Below are 7,119 nucleotides of genomic sequence, written 5' to 3' on the forward strand. Positions count from 1 at the left end.
AAAATTATAAAAAGTATACGGCTGTGTAGCGGGGATCAAAACGAGTAATTTCGTGTATAAAGTTTAATTAATCTCCCAATAGTTTGCCGGGAAACATCGATTATTCCGATCTAGAAAGAGACAGAGACAGTCGATCCGCGTTATGTTAAATATTTCAAGGTTCCCGATTCCACAAAATTATAAAAAGTATACGGCTGTGTAGCGGGGATCAAAACGAGTAATTTCATGTATAAAGTTTAATTAAACTCCCAATAGTTTGCCGGGAAACATCGATTATTCCGATCTAGAAAGAGACAGAGACAGTCGATCCGCGTTATGTTAAATATTTCAAGGTTACCGATTCCACAAAATTATAAAAAGTATACGGCTGTGTAGCGGGGATCAAAACGAGTAATTTCGTGTATAAAGTTTAATTAATCTCCCAATAGTTTGCCGGGAAACATCGATTATTCCGATCTAGAAAGAGACAGAGACAGTCGATCCGCGTTATGTTAAATATTTCAAGGTTCCCGATTCCACAAAATTATAAAAAGTATACGGCTGTGTAGCGGGGATCAAAACGAGTAATTTCGTGTATAAAGTTTAATTAATCTCCCAATAGTTTGCCGGGAAACATCGATTATTCCGATCTAGAAAGAGACAGAGACAGTCGATCCGCGTTATGTTAAATATTTCAAGGTTCCCGATTCCACAAAATTATAAAAAGTATACGGCTGTGTAGCGGGGATCAAAACGAGTAATTTCATGTATAAAGTTTAATTAAACTCCCAATAGTTTGCCGGGAAACATCGATTATTCCGATCTAGAAAGAGACAGAGACAGTCGATCCGCGTTATGTTAAATATTTCAAGGTTACCGATTCCACAAAATTATAAAAAGTATACGGCTGTGTAGCGGGGATCAAAACGAGTAATTTCGTGTATAAAGTTTAATTAAACTCCCAATAGTTTGCCGGGAAACATCGATTATTCCGATCTAGAAAGAGACAGAGACAGTCGATCCGCGTTATGTTAAATATTTCAAGGTTCCCGATTCCACAAAATTATAAAAAGTATACGGCTGTGTAGCGGGGATCAAAACGAGTAATTTCGTGTATAAAGTTTAATTAATCTCCCAATAGTTTGCCGGGAAACATCGATTATTCCGATCTAGAAAGAGACAGAGACAGTCGATCCGCGTTATGTTAAATATTTCAAGGTTCCCGATTCCACAAAATTATAAAAAGTATACGGCTGTGTAGCGGGGATCAAAACGAGTAATTTCATGTATAAAGTTTAATTAAACTCCCAATAGTTTGCCGGGAAACATCGATTATTCCGATCTAGAAAGAGACAGAGACAGTCGATCCGCGTTATGTTAAATATTTCAAGGTTACCGATTCCACAAAATTATAAAAAGTATACGGCTGTGTAGCGGGGATCAAAACGAGTAATTTCGTGTATAAAGTATAATTAATATCCCATTAGTTTGCCGGGAAACATCGATTATTCCGATCTAGAAAGAGACAGAGACAGTCGATCCGCGTTATGTTAAATATTTCAAGGTTCCCGATTCCACAAAATTATAAAAAGTATACGGCTGTGTAGCGGGGATCAAAACGAGTAATTTCGTGTATAAAGTTTAATTAATCTCCCAATAGTTTGCCGGGAAACATCGATTATTCCGATCTAGAAAGAGACAGAGACAGTCGATCCGCGTTATGTTAAATATTTCAAGGTTCCCGATTCCACAAAATTATAAAAAGTATACGGCTGTGTAGCGGGGATCAAAACGAGTAATTTCATGTATAAAGTTTAATTAAACTCCCAATAGTTTGCCGGGAAACATCGATTATTCCGATCTAGAAAGAGACAGAGACAGTCGATCCGCGTTATGTTAAATATTTCAAGGTTACCGATTCCACAAAATTATAAAAAGTATACGGCTGTGTAGCGGGGATCAAAACGAGTAATTTCGTGTATAAAGTATAATTAATATCCCATTAGTTTGCCGGGAAACATCGATTATTCCGATCTAGAAAGAGACAGAGACAGTCGATCCGCGTTATGTTAAATATTTCAAGGTTCCCGATTCCACAAAATTATAAAAAGTATACGGCTGTGTAGCGGGGATCAAAACGAGTAATTTCGTGTATAAAGTTTAATTAATATCCCATTACATTGCCGGGAAACATCAATACTTCGATCGCGCGAGAGAGACAGAGAAACGAACAGTCTTTTTTTCGATTTACGGCTAAAATAAATTTTTCTCATTTTATTCAATAACATATTCTTGCTTAGATAACTTTTTTACATAGGGATTAAGCATTTAGAACGATATAATGTTTAAAATAAGGGCACTTTACTCTTGACATTTTACGGTTTTTTCAATTTTCTGAAAAATCCTACCATTAGATTTTTTTAAAAATACGATATTCTTGCTTAACTAACGTTTCTACATAGGGATTAAGCATTTAGAACGAAATCTAATGTCAGAAAATGGCACTTTACTCTTGACATTTTTCGGTTTTTTCAATTTTCTGGAAAATCCTATCATTAGATTTTTTTAAAAATACGATGTTCTTGCTTAACTAACGTTTTTACATAGGGATTAAGCATTTAGAACGATATAATGTTTAAAATAAGGGCACTTTACTCTTGACATTTTACGGTTTTTTCAATTTTCTGAAAAATCCTACCATTAGATTTTTTTAAAAATACGATATTCTTGCTTAACTAACGTTTCTACATAGGGATTAAGCATTTAGAACGAAATCTAATGTCAGAAAATGGCACTTTACTCTTGACATTTTTCGGTTTTTTCAATTTTCTGGAAAATCCTATCATTAGATTTTTTTAAAAATACGATATTCTTGCTTAACTAACGTTTTTACATAGGGATTAAGCATTTAGAACGAAATCTAATGTAGGAAAATGGTACTTTACTCTTGACCGGTACGTTGGGACTTTGAAAATATTCGGGCGTTCCAATCGCTCGTCTGTTGCATCATGGCGCGTCTCGGCGCAATCGACCGATTCGCTCGACCCATTATTTTCGATTTACGGCTAAAATAAATTTTTCTCATTTTATTCAATAACATATTCTTGCTTAGATAACTTTTTTACATAGGGATTAAGCATTTAGAACGATATAATGTTTAAAATAAGGGCACTTTACTCTTGACATTTTACGGTTTTTTCAATTTTCTGAAAAATCCTATCATTAGATTTTTTTAAAAATACGATAATCTTGCATAACTAACGTTTCTACATAGGGATTAAGCATTTAGAACGAAATCTAATGTCAGAAAATGGCACTTTACTCTTGACATTTTTCGGTTTTTTCAATTTTCTGGAAAATCCTATCATTAGATTTTTTTAAAAATACGATATTCTTGCTTAACTAACGTTTTTACATAGGGATTAAGCATTTAGAACGAAATCTAATGTAGGAAAATGGTACTTTACTCTTGATCGGTACGTTGGGACTTAGAAAATATTCGGCCGTACGCGGCGCGTCTCGGCGCTTCGAACAGCTCCGGTGTCCCCATTATTTTCGATTTACGGCTAAAATAAATTCTTCTAATTTTTTTCAATTACATATTCTTGCTTAAATAACTTTTTTACATAGGGATTAAGCATTTAGAACGATACATTGCTTAAAATAATGGCACTTTACTCTTGACATTTTACGGTTTTTTCAATTTTCTGAAAAATCCTATCATTAGATTTTTTTAAAAATACGATATTCTTGCTTAACTAACGTTTCTACATAGGGATTAAGCATTTAGAACGAAATCTAATGTCAGAAAATGGCACTTTACTCTTGACATTTTTCGGTTTTTTCAATTTTCTGGAAAATCCTATCATTAGATTTTTTTAAAATACGATATTCTTGCTTAACTAACGTTTTTACATAGGGATTAAGCATTTAGAACGAAATCTAATGTAGGAAAATGGTACTTTACTCTTGACCGGTACGTTGGGACTTTGAAAATATTCGGGCGTTCCAATCGCTCGTCTGTTGCATCATAGCGCGTCTCGGCGCAATCGACCGATTCGCTCGACCCATTATTTTCGATTTACGGCTAAAATAAATTTTTCTCATTTTATTCAATAACATATTCTTGCTTAGATAACTTTTTTACATAGGGATTAAGCATTTAGAACGATATAATGTTTAAAATAAGGGCACTTTACTCTTGACATTTTACGGTTTTTTCAATTTTCTGAAAAATCCTATCATTAGATTTTTTTAAAAATACGATAATCTTGCATAACTAACGTTTCTACATAGGGATTAAGCATTTAGAACGAAATCTAATGTCAGAAAATGGCACTTTACTCTTGACATTTTTCGGTTTTTTCAATTTTCTGGAAAATCCTATCATTAGATTTTTTTAAAAATACGATATTCTTGCTTAACTAACGTTTTTACATAGGGATTAAGCATTTAGAACGAAATCTAATGTAGGAAAATGGTACTTTACTCTTGATCGGTACGTTGGGACTTTGAAAATATTCGGGCGTTCCAATCGCTCGTCTGTTGCATCATAGCGCGTCTCGGCGCAATCGACCGATTCGCTCGACCCATTATTTTCGATTTACGGCTAAAATAAATTTTTCTCATTTTATTCAATAACATATTCTTGCTTAGATAACTTTTTTACATAGGGATTAAGCATTTAGAACGATATAATGTTTAAAATAAGGGCACTTTACTCTTGACATTTTACGGTTTTTTCAATTTTATGAAAAATCCTATCATTAGATTTTTTTAAAAATACGATATTCTTGCTTAACTAACGTTTCTACATAGGGATTAAGCATTTAGAACGAAATCTAATGTCAGAAAATGGCACTTTACTCTTGACATTTTTCGGTTTTTTCAATTTTCTGGAAAATCCTATCATTAGATTTTTTTTAAAATACGATATTCTTGCTTAACTAACGTTTTTACATAGGGATTAAGCATTTAGAACGAAATCTAATGTAGGAAAATGGTACTTTACTCTTGATCGGTACGTTGGGACTTTGAAAATATTCGGGCGTTCCAATCGCTCGTCTGTTGCATCATAGCGCGTCTCGGCGCAATCGACCGATTCGCTCGACCCATTATTTTCGATTTACGGCTAAAATAAATTTTTCTCATTTTATTCAATAACATATTCTTGCTTAGATAACTTTTTTACATAGGGATTAAGCATTTAGAACGATACATTGTTTAAAATAATGGCACTTTACTCTTGACATTTTACGGTTTTTTCAATTTTCTGAAAAATCCTATCATTAGATTTTTTTAAAAATACGATATTCTTGCTTAACTAACGTTTCTACATAGGGATTAAGCATTTAGAACGAAATCTAATGTCAGAAAATGGCACTTTACTCTTGACATTTTTCGGTTTTTTCAATTTTCTGGAAAATCCTATCATTAGATTTTTTTAAAAATACGATATTCTTGCTTAACTAACGTTTTTACATAGGGATTAAGCATTTAGAACGAAATCTAATGTAGGAAAATGGTACTTTACTCTTGATCGGTACGTTGGGACTTAGAAAATATTCGGCCGTACGCGGCGCGTCTCGGCGCTTCGAACAGCTCCGGTGTCCCCATTATTTTCGATTTACGGCTAAAATAAATTCTTCTAATTTTTTTCAATTACATATTCTTGCTTAAATAACTTTTTTACATAGGGATTAAGCATTTAGAACGATACATTGTTTAAAATAATGGCACTTTACTCTTGACATTTTACGGTTTTTTCAATTTTCTGAAAAATCCTATCATTAGATTTTTTTAAAAATACGATATTCTTGCTTAACTAACGTTTCTACATAGGGATTAAGCATTTAGAACGAAATCTAATGTCAGAAAATGGCACTTTACTCTTGACATTTTTCGGTTTTTTCAATTTTCTGGAAAATCCTATCATTAGATTTTTTTCAAAATACGATATTCTTGCTTAACTAACGTTTTTACATAGGGATTAAGCATTTAGAACGAAATCTAATGTAGGAAAATGGTACTTTACTCTTGACCGGTACGTTGGGACTTTGAAAATATTCGGGCGTTCCAATCGCTCGTCTGTTGCATCATAGCGCGTCTCGGCGCAATCGACCGATTCGCTCGACCCATTATTTTCGATTTACGGCTAAAATAAATTTTTCTCATTTTATTCAATAACATATTCTTGCTTAGATAACTTTTTTACATAGGGATTAAGCATTTAGAACGATATAATGTTTAAAATAAGGGCACTTTACTCTTGACATTTTACGGTTTTTTCAATTTTCTGAAAAATCCTATCATTAGATTTTTTTAAAAATACGATAATCTTGCATAACTAACGTTTCTACATAGGGATTAAGCATTTAGAACGAAATCTAATGTCAGAAAATGGCACTTTACTCTTGACATTTTTCGGTTTTTTCAATTTTCTGGAAAATCCTATCATTAGATTTTTTTTAAAATACGATATTCTTGCTTAACTAACGTTTTTACATAGGGATTAAGCATTTAGAACGAAATCTAATGTAGGAAAATGGTACTTTACTCTTGATCGGTACGTTGGGACTTAGAAAATATTCGGGCGTACGCGGCGCGCTCGGCGCTTCGAACAGCTCCGGTGTCCCCATTATTTTCGATTTACGGCTAAAATAAATTCTTCTAATTTTTTTCAATTACATATTCTTGCTTAAATAACTTTTTTACATAGGGATTAAGCATTTAGAACGATACATTGTTTAAAATAATGGCACTTTACTCTTGACATTTTACGGTTTTTTCAATTTTCTGAAAAATCCTATCATTAGATTTTTTTAAAAATACGATATTCTTGCTTAACTAACGTTTCTACATAGGGATTAAGCATTTAGAACGAAATCTAATGTCAGAAAATGGCACTTTACTCTTGACATTTTTCGGTTTTTTCAATTTTCTGGAAAATCCTATCATTAGATTTTTTTTAAAATACGATATTCTTGCTTAACTAACGTTTTTACATAGGGATTAAGCATTTAGAACGAAATCTAATGTAGGAAAATGGTACTTTACTCTTGACCGGTACGTTGGGACTTTGAAAATATTCGGGCGTTCCAATCGCTCGTCTGTTGCATCATAGCGCGTCTCGGCGCAATC

The sequence above is a fragment of the Megalopta genalis genome, unplaced genomic scaffold, assembly GCF_051020955.1.
Source record: "Megalopta genalis isolate 19385.01 unplaced genomic scaffold, iyMegGena1_principal scaffold0069, whole genome shotgun sequence".
Classification (NCBI taxonomy): domain Eukaryota; kingdom Metazoa; phylum Arthropoda; class Insecta; order Hymenoptera; family Halictidae; genus Megalopta; species Megalopta genalis.